This window comes from Taudactylus pleione, unplaced genomic scaffold, assembly GCF_031769625.1.
Source record: "Taudactylus pleione unplaced genomic scaffold, aTauple2 ptg000738l, whole genome shotgun sequence".
Lineage (NCBI taxonomy): Eukaryota > Metazoa > Chordata > Amphibia > Anura > Myobatrachidae > Taudactylus > Taudactylus pleione.
This window is the reverse complement of record NW_028285140.1, coordinates 360,156-381,205: the sequence shown is the minus strand read 5'-3', so window position 1 is coordinate 381,205 and position 21,050 is coordinate 360,156. Positions and strand designations below refer to the sequence as shown.

General features: G+C 47.0%; 1 protein-coding gene across 1 annotated transcript in view; it reads left to right on the top strand.

Annotated features, from left to right (window-relative positions):
- The window catches only part of LOC148477173 (uncharacterized), a 58,677-nt gene that overhangs the window by 11,958 nt on the left and 25,669 nt on the right, over positions 1–21,050 (top strand). The gene's annotated exons all lie outside the window — the stretch shown is intronic.

Here is a 21,050-nt window from a genome sequence, read left to right as displayed (position 1 = left end):
ACACGGGCCAGACACACACACACACACAGGGGCCAGACACACACACACACACAGGGGCCAGACACACACACACACACAGGGGCCAGACACACACACACACACAGGGGCCAGACACACACACACACACGGGTCAGACACACAGCACCGCTGTTGCTTTGTCGCTGCCGGCATCGGCAAGTATGTACCGGCCTTAAGAAGTCAAATTTAGGAAAAAGTACACAATCAAGGCTAAACCGGCAAAAGACAGGTCCGACATGAGTGACCCTCGCCATGCACCGTCCTGCTTTATCTGCTATGTTATATGAATTCCTGTACAACAAAAATCTAATCCTAAATACCTAGTACACTATTTGCGCACTAAGATGCAAGATTGAGGAAAAAATACTCAGTATGGAATCTCACGCCATAAAGCGCAAAGGGGACGGGTCTATGAGGAAACGTATGTACGCTCCTGGTTTACACCAATTCATAAACCGCCCTCCAGGAAGTGCAACACCCCCAACAAAGCATATATGTGTTTTCCTACAGGTGTGTATGAGACACTGGTACTCTGCCTGCGCCAGACCTCCCCTTTCTTCCGCCATTCTGCCTCTCCAAGAGGTACATGTGCCAGACACACACAGGCCAGACACACACACACACACACGGGCCAGACACACACACACACACACACACAGGGGCCAGACACACACACACACACACACACAGGGGCCAGACACACGGGGCCAGACACACACACACACTCACAGGGGCCAGACACACACACACACACACGGGCCAGAAACACACACACACACGGGCCAGACACACACACACACACACACTGGCCAGACACGCACACACACACACACACGGGCCAGACACACACACACGGGTCAGACACACACACACACGAGCCAGACACACACACACACACATGGGCCAGACACACACACACACACGGGTCAGACACACACACACACACGGGCCAGACACACACACACACACGGGTCAGACACACACACACAGACGGGCCAGACACACACACACGGGTCAGACACACACACACACGGGCCAGACACACACACACACAAACACGGGCCAGACACACACACACACACACATGGGCCAGACACACACACACACAGGGGCCAGACACACACACACAGGGGCCAGACACACACACACACACAGGGGCCAGACACACACACACACACACACAGGGGCCAGACACACACACACACGGGCCAGACACACACACACACACGGGCCAGACACACACACACACACGGGCCAGACACACACACACACACACGGGCCAGACACACACACACACACGGGCCAGACACACACACACACGGGCCAGACACACACACACACACACGGGTCAGACACACACACACGGGCCAGACACACACACACACAGGGGCCAGACACACACACACACAGGGGCCAGACACACACACACACAGGGGCCAGACACACACACACACACGGGCCAGACACACACATACACACACACGAGCCAGACACACACACACACACGGGCCAGACACACACACACACACGGGTCAGACACACACACACGGGCCAGACACACACACACACACGGGCCAGACACACACACACACAGGGGTCAGACACACACACACAGGGGCCAGACACACACACACACACAGGGGCCAGACACACACACACACAGGGGCCAGACACACACACACACACGGGCCAGACACACACACACGGGCCAGACACACACACACGGGCCAGACACACACACACACGGGCCAGACACACACACACACACAGGGGCCAGACACACACACACACACAGGGGCCAGACACACACACACACACAGGGGCCAGACACACACACACACACAGGGGCCAGACACACACACACACACGGGTCAGACACACAGCACCGCTGTTGCTTTGTCGCTGCCGGCATCGGCAAGTATGTACCGGCCTTAAGAAGTCAAATTTAGGAAAAAGTACACAATCAAGGCTAAACCGGCAAAAGACAGGTCCGACATGAGTGACCCTCGCCATGCACCGTCCTGCTTTATCTGCTATGTTATATGAATTCCTGTACAACAAAAATCTAATCCTAAATACCTAGTACACTATTTGCGCACTAAGATGCAAGATTGAGGAAAAAATACTCAGTATGGAATCTCACGCCATAAAGCGCAAAGGGGACGGGTCTATGAGGAAACGTATGTACGCTCCTGGTTTACACCAATTCATAAACCGCCCTCCAGGAAGTGCAACACCCCCAACAAAGCATATATGTGTTTTCCTACAGGTGTGTATGAGACACTGGTACTCTGCCTGCGCCAGACCTCCCCTTTCTTCCGCCATTCTGCCTCTCCAAGAGGTACATGTGCCAGACACACACAGGCCAGACACACACACACACACACGGGCCAGACACACACACACACACACACACACACACAGGGGCCAGACACACACACACACACACACACAGGGGCCAGACACACACACACACACGGGCCAGACACACACACACACACACGGGCCAGACACACACACACACACGGGTCAGACACACACACACAGACGGGCCAGACACACACACACGGGTCAGACACACACACACACGGGCCAGACACACACACACACAAACACGGGCCAGACACACACACACACACACATGGGCCAGACACACACACACACAGGGGCCAGACACACACACACACAGGGGCCAGACACACACACACACACAGGGGCCAGACACACACACACACACACACAGGGGCCAGACACACACACACGGGCCAGAAACACACACACACACACACACGGGCCAGACACACACACACACACACACTGGCCAGACACGCACACACACACACACACGGGCCAGACACACACACACGGGTCAGACACACACACACACGAGCCAGACACACACACACACACATGGGCCAGACACACACACACACACGGGTCAGACACACACACACACACGGGCCAGACACACACACACACACGGGCCAGACACACACACACACGGGCCAGACACACACACACACACGGGCCAGACACACACACACACGGGCCAGACACACACACACACGGGTCAGACACACACACACGGGCCAGACACACACACACACAGGGGCCAGACACACACACACACAGGGGCCAGACACACACACACACACGGGCCAGACACACACATACACACACACGAGCCAGACACACACACACACACGGGCCAGACACACACACACACACGGGTCAGACACACACACACACGGGCCAGACACACACACACACACGGGCCAGACACACACACACACAGGCCAGACACACACACACGGGTCAGACACACACACACACGGGCCAGACACACACACACACACGGGCCAGACACACACACACATACACGAGCCAGACACACACACAAGGGCCAGACACACACACACGGGCCAGACACACACAAACACACACGGGCCACACACACACACACACGGGTCAGACACACACACACGGGCCAGACACACACACACACACGGGCCAGACACACACACACACAGGGGTCAGACACACACACACAGGGGCCAGACACACACACACACACAGGGGCCAGACACACACACACAGGGGCCAGACACACACACACACACGGGCCAGACACACACACACGGGCCAGACACACACACACGGGCCAGACACACACACACACGGGCCAGACACACACACACACACACAGGGGCCAGACACACACACACACACAGGGGCCAGACACACACACACACACACACACACACAGGGGCCAGACACACACACACACACAGGGGCCAGACACACACACACACACGGGCCAGACACACACACGGGCCAGACACACACACACACACGGGCCAGACACACACACACACACATGGGCCAGACACACACACACACGGGCCAGACACACACACACACGGGCCAGACACACACACACACAGGCCAGACACACACACACACACAGGGGCCAGACACACACACACACACAGGGGCCAGACACACACACACACAGGGGCCAGACACACACACACACACAGGGGCCAGACACACACACACACACGGGCCAGACACACACACGGGCCAGACACACACACACACACACACGGGCCAGACACACACACACACACATGGGCCAGACACACACACACACGGGCCAGACACACACACACACACGGGCCAGACACACACACACACAGGCCAGACACACACACAGGCCTACGTTAGTACATGCACATTTACACTACGCCAACTGGTGACATTTTAACTTGGCATCAGGCCCAAAGCATCAAATGATTTAATCACGGACCCCATACCAGGCCAATGTTATACAGGGTAATCCCATCTCCATATGTATAATTATCCCAAAAGGTAAGTGTCCCAATTGTTACTCCAATCATAAACCCATTTCACCGATCAATATGGACGTCAAGATTTGCATAAAAATACTTAGTTGACGTTTTATCACTTTCCTCCATATATTATACACCGTAATCACCCCATACCGGGAACTATCAGCTTACGGGCAGAACGTATCAGTTGAAAATGAGGTTACCACAATACATATGACTCGCCATACGTATTACAAAGGGTCTGCAGCAGGTATCAGACATACCCGCATCACAGCGTTCCTCATAGAAATCTATAGGGCTGCGATGTGCCCGTATGCAGCACGTTCTGCAAAGCGTTGCTTTCTGGACCTTCAGCACTATAGACATTGTCATCTATAGAGCCTATGGGCTTCTCTACGCAAATATCCCTACAGAGGGATCCGAAGGATTCCTCTCTTTCCCCGGACAATTGCGCACGCCGATGGCTGCGCATATGTAATAGGACTCCTGGGCCATAAACCCGAAAGGAACACCTCGTATCGGAAGATAAATCACAGGGGATATATCTCAATTTTTATCCGACAATTGCTACATCTCGCCCTAATACATTGAATTAATGACAGGATAACTCCAGTCTGTCTGTTTTCCAATGATGCAGAGAGGGTCTTGGACAGAATCCAATGGACTTTCATGCTCAAAATACAGTACTACAAACATCATATTCTACAACATCCACCAGGGTTTTGGTAAGTTACAGTATATATATATATATAGTTTACAGTGTAGGATGGAAACTAAATGACAGACAGAGAGAGGAAAGGATACATCCATGACTGATTCTTCAATGATATCTCAGCCCCAGTTCCTCAGCTTCTATTTGCCCTGAGTGGAACCTGTACAGTGTAACATCTTCCCTGAAAAAACTAGTTCAGCTAGAACAATGGTGGCACCTCCATTGGGTGCTGCTTCTTAGGGGGCGTAAGCGGCATCCTTTGCTCCTGTCAGACTGTGAGTATGGTGCCCTGCTGTGACATTATTATTATTATTATTATTATTATTATTATTATTATTATTATTATTATCCTTTATTTATATGTTATATCTAAAATAGACCTCTGGTACAATCCTTCCTATACCTTCTAAACTTTTATACGCTCCTACCTATACCTTCTAAGTCCTACCTATACCTTCTAAGTCCTGCCTATACCTTCTAAGTCCTACCTATACCTTCTAAGTCCTGCCTATACCTTCTAAGTCCTGCCTATACCTTCTAAGTCCTACCTATACCTTCTAAGTCCTACCTATACCTTCTAAGTCCTACCTATACCTTCTAAGTCCTACCTATACCTTCTAAGTCCTACCTATACCTTCTAAGTCCTACCTATACCTTCTAAGTCCTGCCTATACCTTCTAGAATTGACGCTATTTGCGTACGCAGCCATACAGTAAAATAAAAGCCTTCAGACCTTGAAATGTGTTTCCAACGCACAAAGGATATTATTCAACATAAAAACAGTAGGTTACACGCTGTGATCTAAAGACAATTTAGCGCAAAGAAATTATACAGACCCAAGGTACAGTTATACATACACACGCGCACTGGGACCAGTTACCGGCATCAGTAAGAAACCTCCATCAACAGCATCAGCATGAAGACTCCAGATTGGGGTCTGTGAGCACATTTATACCTCTACAGGGATAGGTAACACAATAGGCAAGTTTGGCATAATTCCATTGTTTCTACGTCACGGTGCTTCTGTTACAGAATATTTAACAGGTTGATTCAAATGGACACAGGTCAGCCTCCGACAGCCGTTTGTCTCCTTTTTCCCCCTGCATGCAAATCTAAGCAGGGGGAAAAAGCAGTACATTTTAGTGCTTTAACTCTCTACAGTCCATAAGTTGAGAATGCATGTTGCGATCTTCTCACCGATGACACCGGAAAGCTGTTGAGACAGAGTAGATCAGTACAACACCAAACATGGATTGTTTATCCTGTACTAAACCTTAGATATCAAATAATCTTTATTTCACAACATTTGTAATAACTGAATAAACCTTGAATATTACACTTTGAAGCTATGGAACCTTTTATGAGGGTATGCAGTGTGTAAGTATGAGGGGTTTGGGAAAAGACGCTAGTTAGATTTATGTAATGAGGACTTTTAACTTGGGGCAGATGTGTACGCATGCAGTTAATAAACAGCGTTCGCATGCAGGACATTATCCATTCGCTGATGTGCGTATTTAATGTGCATATGGGATATGGGGAGATATGTGTTTGCATAATGCTAATAATATGCGATCGCATGATGCTAATAATGGCATCGCTGTATGTACTTAAGTGTGAGTTTCTCTAAAATGGCGCTGGACGGCCATTCGCAAAATGGTGTCGTGCAGATTCTTATTTTTAAGATGGTGTCTGGTTGCCATTCGCAAGATGGCGTCGCTCCAAGCTAATTTTACACTGATTCTGTCTCAGCCACTAAACCAGCTTCGACAGTCCACCCTTTGATAGCAAACATGCTATCATACTCTGATTTTAAAATAAATTTTAGGCTTGCATATGGGATATTATTTAACGTTATTTTTATGGGATGGCACAAGGTGGTTTCAATCCATCTATAATGGGTCTCTAGGAGGGGACATAAAACTACCATTTATACGCACACCGCGGATCTTGGGAGATCATGGGAAAGATGTGGGGATGCACCAGTCCTATAAAGGGAGTTTTGAAGGGGAATAGAGACTTACATAATTTAAGATGTTTAAATGAGAAAAAAAATAATATTTTAATTAGTGATGAGCGGTTCGGATTCTGAGGAATCCGAACCGCTCCGAACAGGTGGAATCCGAGTCCACCCGAACGCAAGTTCGGGTGTTCCCGCCTGACTCGGATTCCACCTCGAGGCCGAACGTCACCCGTCCGGCGTCGGATTCTCGCGAGAGCCGAGTGACGTTCGGCCTCAATAAAAAGGCAGTCGGCGCCATTTCTCGCGTGACGCGTAGTTAGGTAGTTAGCTAGTGCGCTGTCTGTTCTAGTGTTAGATAGATTAGAGTAGGCAGTGCTCTGTGACTTTACTGGGCATAAGCCCTTGTGTGTGCTCCGTGACTGGGCATAATAAGCCCACTGTGTGTATGTGTACTCTACTACTCACTGTATTATACAAGCTCCGTGACAACTGACAGGGCATAGCCCACTGAGTGTATTATACAAGCTCCGTGACAGGGCATAGCCCACTGAGTATTATACAAGCTCCTTGACAGGGCATAGCCCACTGTGTCTATTATACAAGCTCTGTGACAGGGCATAGCCCACTGTGTCTATTATACAAGCTCCGTGACAGGGCATAAGCCCACTGAGTGTATTATACAAGCTCCGTGACAGGGCATAAGCCCACTGAGTATTATACAAGCTCCGTGACAGGGCATAGCCCACTGAGTGTATTATACAAGCTCCGTGACAGGGTATAGCCCACTGAGTATTATACAAGCTCCTTGACAGGGCATAGCCCACTGTGTCTATTATACAAGCTCTGTGACAGGGCATAGCCCACTGTGTCTATTATACAAGCTCCGTGACAGGGCATAGCCCACTGAGTGTATTATACAAGCTCCGTGACAGGGCATATGCCCACTGAGTATTATACAAGCTCCTTGACAGGGCATAGCCCACTGAGTGTATTATACAAGCTCCGTGACAGGGCATAGCCCACTGTGTCTATTATACAAGCTCCGTGACAGGGCATAAACCCACTGAGTATTATACAAGCTCCGTGACAGGGCATAGCCTACTGTGTATATTATACAAGCTCCGTGACAGGGCATAGCCCACTGAGTGTATTATACAAGCTCCGTGACAGGGCATAAGCCCACTGAGTATTATACAAGCTCCGTGACAGGGCATAAGCCCACTGAGTATTATACAAGCTCCGTGACAGGGCATAGCCCACTGTGTCTATTATACAAGCTCCGTGACAGGGCATAAGCCCACTGAGTATTATACAAGCTCCGTGACAGGGCATAGCCCACTGAGTGTATTATACAAGCTCCGTGACAGGGCATAGCCTACTGTGTATATTATACAAGCTCCGTGACAGGGCATAGCCCACTGAGTGTATTATACAAGCTCCGTGACAGGGCATAAGCCCACTGAGTATTATACAAGCTCCGTGACAGGGCATAAGCCCACTGAGTATTATACAAGCTCCGTGACAGGGCATAGCCCACTGTGTCTATTATACAAGCTCCGTGACAGGGCATAAGCCCACTGAGTGTATTATACAAGCTCCGTGACAGGGCATAAGCCCACTGAGTATTATACAAGCTCCGTGACAGGGCATAAGCCCACTGTGTCTATTATACAAGCTCTGTGACAGGGCATAAGCCCACTGTGTCTATTATACAAGCTCCGTGACAGGGCATAGCCCACTGAGTCTATTATACAAGCTCCGTGACAGGGCATAAGCCCACTGAGTATTATACAAGCTTCGTGACAGGGCATAGCCCACTGAGTGTATTATACAAGCTCCGTGACAGGGCATAGCCCACTGTGTCTATTATACAAGCTCCGTGACAGGGCATAAGCCCACTGAGTATTATACAAGCTCCGTGACAGGGCATAGCCCACTGAGTGTATTATACAAGCTCCGTGACAGGGCATAGCCCACTGTGTCTATTATACAAGCTCCGTGACAGGGCATAAGCCCACTGAGTATTATACAAGCTCCGTGACAGGGCATAGCCCACTGTGTCTATTATACAAGCTCCTTGACAGGGCATAGCCCACTGTGTCTATTATACAAGCTCCGTGACAGGGCATAAGCCCACTGAGTATTATACAAGCTCCGTGACAGGGCATAAGCCCACTGTGTCTATTATACAAGCTCTGTGACAGGGCATAAGCCCACTGTGTCTATTATACAAGCTCCGTGACAGGGCATAGCCCACTGAGTCTATTATACAAGCTCCGTGACAGGGCATAGCCCACTGAGTGTATTATACAAGCTCCGTGACAGGGCATAAGCCCACTGAGTATTATACAAGCTTCGTGACAGGGCATAGCCCACTGAGTGTATTATACAAGCTCCGTGACAGGGCATAGCCCACTGTGTCTATTATACAAGCTCCGTGACAGGGCATAAGCCCACTGAGTATTATACAAGCTCCGTGACAGGGCATAGCCCACTGAGTGTATTATACAAGCTCCGTGACAGGGCATAGCCCACTGTGTCTATTATACAAGCTCCGTGAAAGGGCATAGCCCACTGTGTGTATACAAGCTCTGTGACTCCAGTTCATAGTGATAAAGTAATATGGATCACGAGAATGAACTGAGAGGAGAGCAGAAACAACATGTAAATGCTAGCATTGCAGCGGCTGGAAGTCCATCACTTTTATCTAAAGCTGATGCTCAAGGGCGTAGAGGCTTTAAAACCTTAGGGAACCTGAAATCAAAAAATTTAGATTTTACAGGGGTAAAGACAAAAAAAAAACCTCTAAAGACTACTACTTTTGCAGAGAAACAGAAAATTGGCAACATACCATTCACCACACGTAGCGGCAAGGAAAGACTCAGGCTTTGCCCTTTATTTCTGAGTGGTGGTTCTGCAGCTGTCAGTGAGGCATCTTGTGCCTCTCGTGATGATAAAAGACCTTTTCAATCAGACTATAGAAGTGTGAAAAAATTTAAAACCAATAAGGCAGTCGAACAAACTGTGTTTTTTGAAACACAAATGTCAGAAATCCCTGAGGAGAGTCTAAGTGGGTCCACAAGTGACATTTCTATGTGTAAGCCTGACCTTTCAGAGAAGCCGCCCTCCACAGTTTCTTTTCCATCTGTACTTGTGGGGATGAGCAGTATTGCCGAGGACATAGAAATTGAGGATGCCACCGTGGAATTGCAAGAGGATGAGAGGAATATATGTGCAGCTGATGCTGGCACTAATGAGGATGTTGAGGATGAGGATATTATTTGTATAAGTCAGGCACCAGTGGAAGCAGCTCTTGGCCAAGAAAAGAAGGCCATTGCCATGCCTGGGCATAGAACCAAGAAATCCACATCTTTTGTGTGGAATTACTTTTACCCAAACCCTGACAACGTTTGTCAAGCCATTTGTAGCCTCTGTGAGACCACAGTTAGTAGAGGTAGGGACGTTAAACATCTAGGAACCTCTACGCTATTACGTCATCTGCAGCGAGCTCATGACAGGTGTTTGATAACAGAAACTACTGCAAAAAAAATAACAACAAGCAGTCCAGCATTAGCTAGATGCCTTCTCTCTACTAAATCCCAGCACCTGCAATCTCCGCCGACAACACCTTCCTCCTCAATATCCTCAGGAATGATCAGTGGTAGTACAACATCCAATTTATTAGTGCTAAGTCACGGTGACTCCTCCAATTTCCAGGACACCTCAGAAGAAACTGAATCTTTGAGCGCTAGGCCTGCTGCTGCTGCTGGTGGATCTTCATCCCAGAAGTGGACAAAGAAGACTACTAGTAGTATACCAAAAAAACAATTGACTGTTAAAGAATCTCTTGCAAGGGGAAGCAAGTATGACAGCTCTCACCCTGTCGCACAGCGGATCACTGACGCCATGACAGCTATGCTAATATTAGATCTGCGTCCAATATCCTCAATTAATGCAGTGGGATTTACACAGCTAGTTGAGGTCATGTGTCCCCGGTACCAAATTCCATCTCGGTTTCATTTTACCCGAAAAGCCATTCCTCGGCTGTACCAGGACGTTAAACAGAACCTAATTATTGGTCTGCAAAATGCTATTGTACCCACTGTCCACTTAACCACAGATATGTGGACAAGCGGTAGTGGACAAACTAAAGATTACATGACTGTGACAGCCCACTGGGTGGGTGAATCGCCTTCAGCAGCAGCAGTATCTAACAAACAACACCAGCTCATTCAGAGGCAGGCAACTCTGTGCATCACCGGATTCAATAAGAGGCATACCGCTGACAACCTCTTAGAAAAACTAAGAGATGTCATAGAAACATGGCTTACCCCACTTGGACTCTCCTCAGGATTTGTGATTTCTGACAATGCTACAAATATAGTGAAAGCATTACAGCTGGGTGAATTCCAACACATCCCCTGTTTTGCTCACACAATAAACTTAGTGGTGCAGGGTTTTTTAAAAAACGACAGGGGCGTTCAGGAGATGCTGTCTGTGGCCCGAAAAATTTCGGGACATTTTCGGCATTCAGCAACAGCGTGCAGGAGATTGCAGCACCTGCAAGAGCAGTTTAATTTGCCCTGCCATCAACTGAAGCAAGAAGTGGTAACGAGGTGGAACTCAACCCTGTATATGCTTCAGCGGATGGAGGAGCAGCAAAAAGCCATCCATAGCTATACGACAAGCCATGACATTGGGAGAGGAGGGGGAATGTACCTTACCCCAGCACAGTGGAGAGTACTTTCTGTCTTGTGCAAGGTGCTCAAACCATTTGAAGTTGCCACTTGTGAAGTGAGTGCTGACACTGCTAGCTTGAGTAAGGTGATTCCCCTGATTTCGCTTTTGGAAAAGCAGCTGGAGAAATTGAAGGATGATATTAAACAAAGTGATTCCGCAAAGTATGCTGGACTGATAGATCAAGTCCTTTGTTCGCTTCGCCAGGATCCACGGGTGGCCAAGATCTTGAAATCTGATCATTATATTTTAGCAACCATTCTTGATCCTAGGTTCAAGTCATATGCTGTGTCTTTCTTTACAACTGACCCAGATCTTAAAAGAACCAAAGCGCTCCTGGTGAGCAAGTTGGCAGCTGAAGTGACACATGGCACTACGATGACGTCTCCTCCTTCGGTTTCTGCAGCAGCAGCCAGAAAAAAATGCACCTTTTCCAAAAGACCCAGTGGTGATGCAGATAAGTCAAGTCAACATTTTGACATCTGGTCGGGTCTAAAAGATTTGCCCAACACCAGTGACACCTCTACCGCAACTCCATCTAATACGATTACCATCCAAAGAATGGTGGAGGATTATTTTCAGGACACCATACACGTAGACATGTCACAGAGTCCCTTCGAATATTGGAAGAAAAAAAAGGCAATTTGGAGACCCTTGTATAAACTGGCTTTGCATTATTTAAGCTGCCCACCCTCCAGTGTGTACTCGGAGAGAGTTTTCAGTACAGCCGGGAACCTTGTGAGTGAACGACGAAGGAGGCTACTTCCACAAAATGTAGAAAAAATGATGTTCATTAAAATGAACTGGAAATTTCACGAGGAAAACCTTTCCCACCAATCACGTCACAGTACAGATACTTCTGTAATGGTAGATTCCAGCGGGGATGAACTGATATTGTGTGAGGAATCGGATGATGTACACACTGATGAGGGTGAGGATGGCAATGATGGTGACATCATGCCACTGTAGACCTGTTGCCTTTAGTAGATTGGAAGATTTTTTTGTGGGGGCCCAAACAAACCAAGCACTTCAGCCACAAAGTGGCAGTACCTGTCGCTGAAATGCTTTGTTTGTTAAAGTGTGCATGTCCTTTTTAAGATCCAACATAAAGGGTGGGTGGGAGGGCCCAAGGACAATTCCATCTAGCACTACCTTTCATTTCTGCCACTGCTGTGTGGCATAGTTTCATAGATGTGCTTTAAACTGTGGTGTCTGTGCCACTGCGCCGCTGCTCTGACGCTTGGTCACCAGTCAGCTCACTGCAACCTTTGGCCAATAATGGTGAAACCAATAATTTAAGCTGTGAGGTGGTCTAAATTGACTGTAAATGACTGGAAATTAATGTTATTGAGGTAAATAACACTCTAGGAAGAAAAAAAAAGCCCAATTTATGTAATTTTAGCTTTTTTTGCCAATTTTGGCAAAAAATCCAAATCCAAATCCAAAGCCAGTCACCGCAGTTTGGCAAATCCAAATCCAAATCCAAAGCCGGATGACGAATTAGAACCAAATCCAAATCCAAATCCGGCAAAAATGGTCCGGCGCACATCCCTAATTTTAATAATACAGTTTATGCATTTCTAAGTATAATACATTATATGATGGTATTTCCTAGTTCAGGGTTGTAATGCAGTTCTACATTTACCTCAGTATTCATATGGTCCCTACTAACCACCATTATAATTTTGTTCTTCCGGTGTACTTTATTTTTACATTTTCCACACTTCAACACATTAGGAACACACTTGACACATATGCCAATTACTATGATGACAACCAGTATAAGGATCAGGAGTTTATCTATGCTTGCGATCATTTCCTGGACCCACTCCCCTAGACCTGAGAACCACTTCACTGGGTTCAACCATGAAACCCATTCCTCTACCTTCTCCTCTACTTCAGCCACTGAAGCATAGTGGTTCTTCTGAAATTCCCATTTTAACTGCAGAATTTCATTCATCTTGTGGTCTATTACCTCTTTTGGGTCGCTGGTATTGTTTGTGATATAAGTGCAACACTTTACTCCAAACTGAATGGCCAAAGTTACACAATACCCTCCGGTGACAGCTGTTAAGTAATTTAGCACTAGTCAGTGTTGCACCAGTTCTTTCTTGTACACTTGCAATTCCCTACCTGTATACCTGAAGGTGTCATCATACATCTCGGTGATATTATCTAGCAGTTTAGGAAGATCTTGGATATATCTAAAATTTAGTGTACCGTGAGCTATCCTGGTGGGATCCAATGCTACTAAACTTGAAAGCCAGTTGTCTCACTAATTAACTGAGTGACTTTATGCACATCACCAGGTATCATATTTCTTTTGTCTCTGTGTTCATACTGTGTGTGAAGATATGGTGATGGTGTGCTTTTATGAATACCAAGCATTTCAACATGTGTGAAGGTCATATCTCTTAACAGTTACAGTACTAATATTGGTCAGACACTCCCCTGATTGGCATAGCACTCCTCCTCTTGACTCCATTTCATTGATATCACCATCAGCTCCTCTCTCCGTCCTCTGTCCTCCATCACAGGAACTGGATATCCCCAAACAGATCATCGATAGAAACTCTGGAAGAAATAACTAGGATGACCACAGCAGACCACTCCATTGCTGGAAGCACTGATCTACACATTTGTTTAGCTCAGGTATCTCACCGCACCTTTTAACCCTCCCGGAACAGGCTCGCAATTGACAGATTCACGTTATCTGCCTCGACTCCGCCCTGTATCTCCACCAGTTGGTTGACATTTCTACAGTGAGTGGAATGGACCCAGGTCTCTCTCTCGGCCACCTTCAGCAACACCTGGTACGGACCTTCCCACCGATCTACCGGACAACCTGAGCATAAGAAATTTTGGATCATAACAAATTCTCCAGGTTTGACATCATGACAATTTGCTTCTGGCATATCAGGTGACAACAATTTCAGTTTCTGCTGCTGCTGTTTTAACTGCTTACTCATTGATATAAGATACTTTACAGTTACCTTCCTGTGGACGTATAATCAAATGAGGTTGTCGACCAACCAGAATTTCAAAGGGGGACATGTTATGGGGAAATCTAGGAGTTGTCCTGATACTGTGAAGGACTAACGGTAGTGCTTCTGGCCATCTCAGTCCATTCTCTCCCAAAGTTTTATTACCCACCAACTTATACATACTTGTTTTTAAAGACATCACCCATGAATGAGTATCCCTATACTCTAGGGATACCGTATCTGCATACAACCTTCTGTACAATTAAACCCTGTTATTAATAGCTACTGCTCTAGGTAGTGTCTCAGCCCCTGGGTTTGGACAGTTTCCCAAGTACTTGACCTTAGCCTGGCATGGCTGCAATTTGTCCTTAGCAACCTTGTGTCCTGTGTGTGAGAGATGAAGCACAACAGTTTAGTATAATTTAAACATGGCATAAATGAAACAGGGAACAACAATAAATCATCCACATATTGTATCAGAACAGATCCATTGGCAGGTTGAAAAGATTGTAAACAGTCGTATAAGGCCTGGGAGAAGAAACTGGGGTTGTCTATGAACCCATGGGACACTCGTGTCCATGTGTAGTGTACACCTCCCCCTATGTGAAAGCAAAGAGATACTGACAGTCAGGGTGTTAGGACACAGGGAAGAAAGCAGAAGAGATTGGGTATCAGTTACATCAATTACCATTCCCGGTTTTTCCCTAGTACTTCCCGTCAACCTATCTGTAGACCACAGGTATGACCCGGCTCCTAGCGTTGGCTCCCACTCTCCAATAAAGCATTAACGGCCACAATTGGAGCTGGTGCCTGTTGGGGGTTCCTGTATTCTGTGTATATCCCATATGAGGGTATACAGATACTGTCTGGTTTGGGAGTCCTACATTCTTCACTTTGCAGTACTTACTTATGTGTCCCAGTTGGTTGCAGTTAAAACATTTTTGTGAGCCGGGTGGGTGATAAGGTTGTTGTGTGGGTTGAGCAGTGGGGAAAGGGTGAGGGTAAGGATAAAGATTTTGAGGGTAGTATGGTGGTTGAAGATATTGTGGCGGTGGATATTCTGGTGGTGGATAGTATGGGTTTTGTGATTGTGTAGGATAAGTGGGGTAGGGCTGTGTTTGCGGTGGTGTGGGATTAGTGAGGACGTGTAGCTGTTCAGGTGCAGATGTGTCTGCTGGCTGTGATGTTACCGTCATTCCTTCTAGAGCTTGAATACTGACAGCCATTAGTTTCTCGCTCTGGATCTCTCTCTTTTTAGAGATGTTCTTGTCATGTTCAATTGCGGATTCTATGAGGGTGTCTATTGTGACTCCCCTCCATCCAGGCTGTGAGGTCTGAACCCGGGTCTTTATGTTCTCTTTAAGACCATCCATGAGTACAGTGACAATCATTCCCCTGTGGTGAGTGCTATCTTTAATATCTTCTAACCCAGTGTACTGGGTGATAGCCTGCAGAGCCCGGTCACAATAATCTTCTGCAGATTCACTCTTTTTGTTTTATAGTGAAAATTTTGTTCTAGTTAACTACTACTGGAAAATATACCCCCAATTGAGTTACAATGCGGGAAATATTACCTTGATTAATTTCGTCTGTTAAGGGAACATCTCCATCCAATACACAATCCGTGATAAATTTTGTCACGTCGATATTGCGTGGCAGACAGGCCCTTAACACCACTCGCCAGTCTTTGTTGGTTGGTTCATGAGAACTACCCAAATTTCTCAAAAATCTTTGACATTTGGCTAATTCCTTTTTGGGATCGGGGGAAATCATTTATTATGGAATTTAGCTCTGCTCTTGTCCAAAGACAATACATTACTACTTCCCTTATGGGCACTACTCCGTTCGAATCTGCATTCCCATTCGGAACAGTTTTATTGTCCGGATGGGATGCAGACCGGCCGCACTGCTACTTTTGACCTTATTACCTGGCTGGGGGTTTAGTCTACTACTGCTGCGTATAGGGTTAACAACTTCCTCTACAGGTGCAGTGGATGTTAACACTTCCTTTACTATCACTGATGGAGATGGTGGCACCACTCGTGATTGTCGTGGTGGAGCATCTAACATGTGTACAGCATGGGAAATGGCAGACAAAACAATAGGCTCATCATCCACATCATAAACATTTTCCTTATGGTTACTTAAGAGAGGGTACAAATTACTTGTTACATTTTTATGGGTTTTTTTCAATAACTCTACCTGCATCCCCATCCGCATAGGGCGGCGGTGGTGCGCGTGAACCACTGGCAATACCTTCCACAATGCTACCGTGCTGCACGTGCGTGCCATTTCGCAGCTCGCACGCATTGCAATTTAGCGCTGCGGGTGTACTTTCTGGTAATGCATTTGCAACGCTAATTTGCGTCACTTGCACACCTTTAAGCCACGCATCCCCTTCATGCTGCCATAATTTTAAACATTCGTAATATTGTACCTTTTTCACTCGAGAACGCACCAAACAGATGTGAGCTCGGACATAGTTCAATATCTCCTTATCAAAGCTACCAATTCTAGGAAACGGCCTAACACTCTTCTTCGTCATATTAAACCATAAATCACAATACCTGGTTGCATTGGCACTGTACTTAGTATGCATAATATGTCGTGCTGACCCAAGCGGCGCTTCCAACAGCAGCAAATCATCTAACATCTCTACCATTTGCTTGGCCCCCATCCTGGGAGAACCCTAAGTTTTTCAATAAAGATTTAAACTGGTGAAAGACAGTGTAGATTCTCTCACTTACCTATGGAAGTTATTTCTAGATACTCTCACTCACCTATGGAAGAAATTTCTAGATGCTCCCACTCACTATGGAAGAAATTTCTAGATGCTCCCACTCACCTATGGAAGAACTTTCTAGATGCCTCCACTCACCTATTATCTCTCAGTTTACAATCACAAGTTTCCAGTGCGGCTCAATTACAATGCTCCAGTAACCCAACCTAATTACTAAACACTGCAATCACACTGAGAGCCGGTCCCTACAACAAAGACAACATGTACACCTGCTGATGTGTATAGAACGGTAGCTACTCCCGAGCAGCTAGGCTAACTCCTGCACCTAGCCCTTAAGGATCATACAATACCCTTAAGCTTTAGGTCCCGTGTTACACCCTAAACAAATACTCACAGTCACACACTTTTTTCCTGCGCAGAAATATACACATTAACCCAGTTATTGGCAACAATTGATAAAGTAATCTCAACGGCTTTGTTTAAAACATGTGGCAGCAAGACCGGAAATACGTATACGCTATTGTGCGACTAGTCGCATACACAATAATGCGACTACTACACAACCGTATGACTCTTACCCTTAGCTGCGTACGCAAAAATGCGTGTCTGCTGCGTACACAAAAATGCGACCCAGCTGTGTACGCAATACTGTGGCACCCCTTTTAGCATGCAATTCTATCAACAAAGGAAAACAAACTTTTTCCTTTCTTGTCCCTGGGTTGTAGTCAGTGTACCTTGACTCACCTGATAACGGACAGCGATCTCTCAGCATCAAGTGGTTGCATGTAAACCCTGCGTGTGGCCACTATCCACCCTTTGGTGAGAGATCGATAACCGTATGTTTATCGTGTGAATTGGTAAGTGACCTCACTCGATGAGCCCCCGACTGTTATATCTAAAATAGACCTCTGGTACAATCCTTCCTATACCTTCTAAACTTTTATACGCTCCTGCCTATACCTTCTAAGTCCTGCCTATACCTTCTAGAATTGACGCTATTCGCGTACGCAGTCATACAGTAAAATAAAAGCCTTCAGACCTTGAAATGTGTTTCCAACACACACAGGATATTATTCAACATAAAAACAGTAGGTTACATGCTGTGATCTAAAGACAATTTAGCTCAAAGAAATTATACAGACCCAAGGTACAGTTATTACATACACACGCGCACTGGGACCAGTTACCGGCATCCATAAGAAACCTCCATCAACAGCATCAGCATGAAGACTCCAGATTGGAGTCTGTATGCACATTTATACCTCTACAGGGATAAGCAACACAATAGGCAAGTTTGGCAATGTTCCATTGGTTCTCCATCACTGTGCTTCTGTTACAGGATATTTAACAGGTTGATTCAAATGGACACAGGTCAGCCTCCAACAGCCTATTGTCTCCTTTTTCCCGCCGCATGAAAATCTAAGCTGCTAACATTACAAAGTACATTATGGTCTTTTAACACTCTACCGTCCATTAGTTGAAAATGCATGTTGCGATCTCACCGATGACACCGGAAAGCTGTTGAGACAGAGTAGATCAGTACAACACCAAACATGGTTTGCTTATTCTGTACTAAACCTTAGATATCAAATAATCTTTATTTCACAACATTTGTAATACCTGAATAAACCTTGAATATTACACTTGAAGCTATGGAACCTTTTATGAGGGTGTGCAGTGTGTAAGTATGAGGGGTTTGGGAAAAGACGCTAGTTAGATTTATGTAGTGAGGACTTTTAACTTGGGGCAAATGTGTACGCATGCAGCTAATAAACAGCGTTCGCATGCAGGATATTATCCATTCGCTAATGTGGGTATTTAATGTGCATATGGGATATGGGGAGATATGCATTCGCATAATGCTAATAATATGCGATCGCATGATGCTAATAATAGAATCGCCGTATGTACTTAAGTGTGAGTTTCTATAAATGGCGCTGGACGGCCATTCGCAAAATGGCGTCATGCAGATTCTTATTTTTAAGATGGAGTCTGGTTGCCATTCGCAAGATGGCATCGCTCCAAGCTAATTTTACACTGATTCTGTCTCAGCCACTAAACCAGCTTCGACATATATGACGCCACAAGTGCTCCTCAGCACCTTACACAGTACATAGACAAATAATTTGACAACTGACTTACAGTACAATACAGGACAAGGACATGGATAATATACATTGCTACATTAGTGACCATAACACCTAGATATTCAACAGAGCAAAGCAACCAAGTGTTAGGTGCCCTGGTGGGGAGTAAGATGTAGGTGAAAGTAAAGTAAGGAGAAGCACAAGAGGGGAGAGGGCCCTTCTCATAGGAGCTTACATTCTAAAGGGGAGGGGCAGACAAACAGGTGTGACACAGATGGGATAGACAGGGAGGAAGAAGCATGTTGCAGCAAGTTAGGATGGGAGCTGGAAGGCTATGATGATGGAAGACGAAATCTGTATAGGATTGAGGATAGATAAGATTGAGGGTTTTCTGCTGGTTGTTTGTGTGATGACAGCCTTGTTGCTGGGTAAAATGTTGTGTGTCAGCTGGTTTGTTGATTCTATAGGAAAAAGGTGAGGAGGAGCTAAACGGGGGGTATATTAGGCAAGGCAGAAGGCAGCTCAGCCTCTTTAGCAGTTGGAGTTTTGTAGGCTGAGTATCACCATTGTCATATTTGGTCATTTAGGCATTTCTTATACCCCTTTTAGCCACCATGTCCCGTCCGGCTGGCTGAGTTTTCCTGTCCCCTGCTCATGGCACCTGCTCGCTTGTCCCCCTCCCCATCGCCATCCCCTGTTCTTAATCTGTCCCCTGGCGCCTCCAGCTTACCTCACAGCAGTCTCCCAGCGGCCGCTGGGTCTGCTGTCACAGCTGATTGCGCTACCTCCTCGGGCATCCTCTCTTGTAGCCCCGCTTTATCCCCGTCCAGTCCTCATGCCAACCCAGCCGGAAGCTCCGCACCCATAGCATCTTCGCTAGCGGACACTTCCAGCGTCCCCTTCCAGTCACTTACTCCCGCAATGACAGTCAGCGCGTCTTCCCCTGCGGTCACACAGTCCACAGGCAGCCCTGCTTCGCATGCTGTTCCGATCGGAGCACACAGCAGTGCCGGGCTCACGCGCGCCTTGCATTTCGCTGCCCCGCCCACCCCCGTCAGCGGCGGTCGCACGCCTGCAGCCCTTTCCTGGCCTTATGCTGGGGCGGGGTCTGTCATATCTGCCACTGTTACTCCTTCCCCTGCACCTTTGTTTTCAGGTGGTCCCGTCGGCCTGGCTCATGTGGCGGGTCCGGGGTCCATTTTACAACAAGCGGCCATTTTAGGTCCTGGGTCTCCTTATTTCCCGGGCACTCGTCTTGCAGGGGGGTTGGCCACGCGTCCAGGTGCTCCTGCGTTACACACTCCTCAAAATGCTGGAGTGTCGTTTAGTCACATGTTTCCGACAATTTAACCCCCATGGTTCACTCCATCCGGCAACCAGGCAACCCCATTTAGCACGGCTGTTCCCCTTTCCATGGCTGGGCCTTCTTGGGGTCAGACATCTTGGAGCTCAGGCGTAGC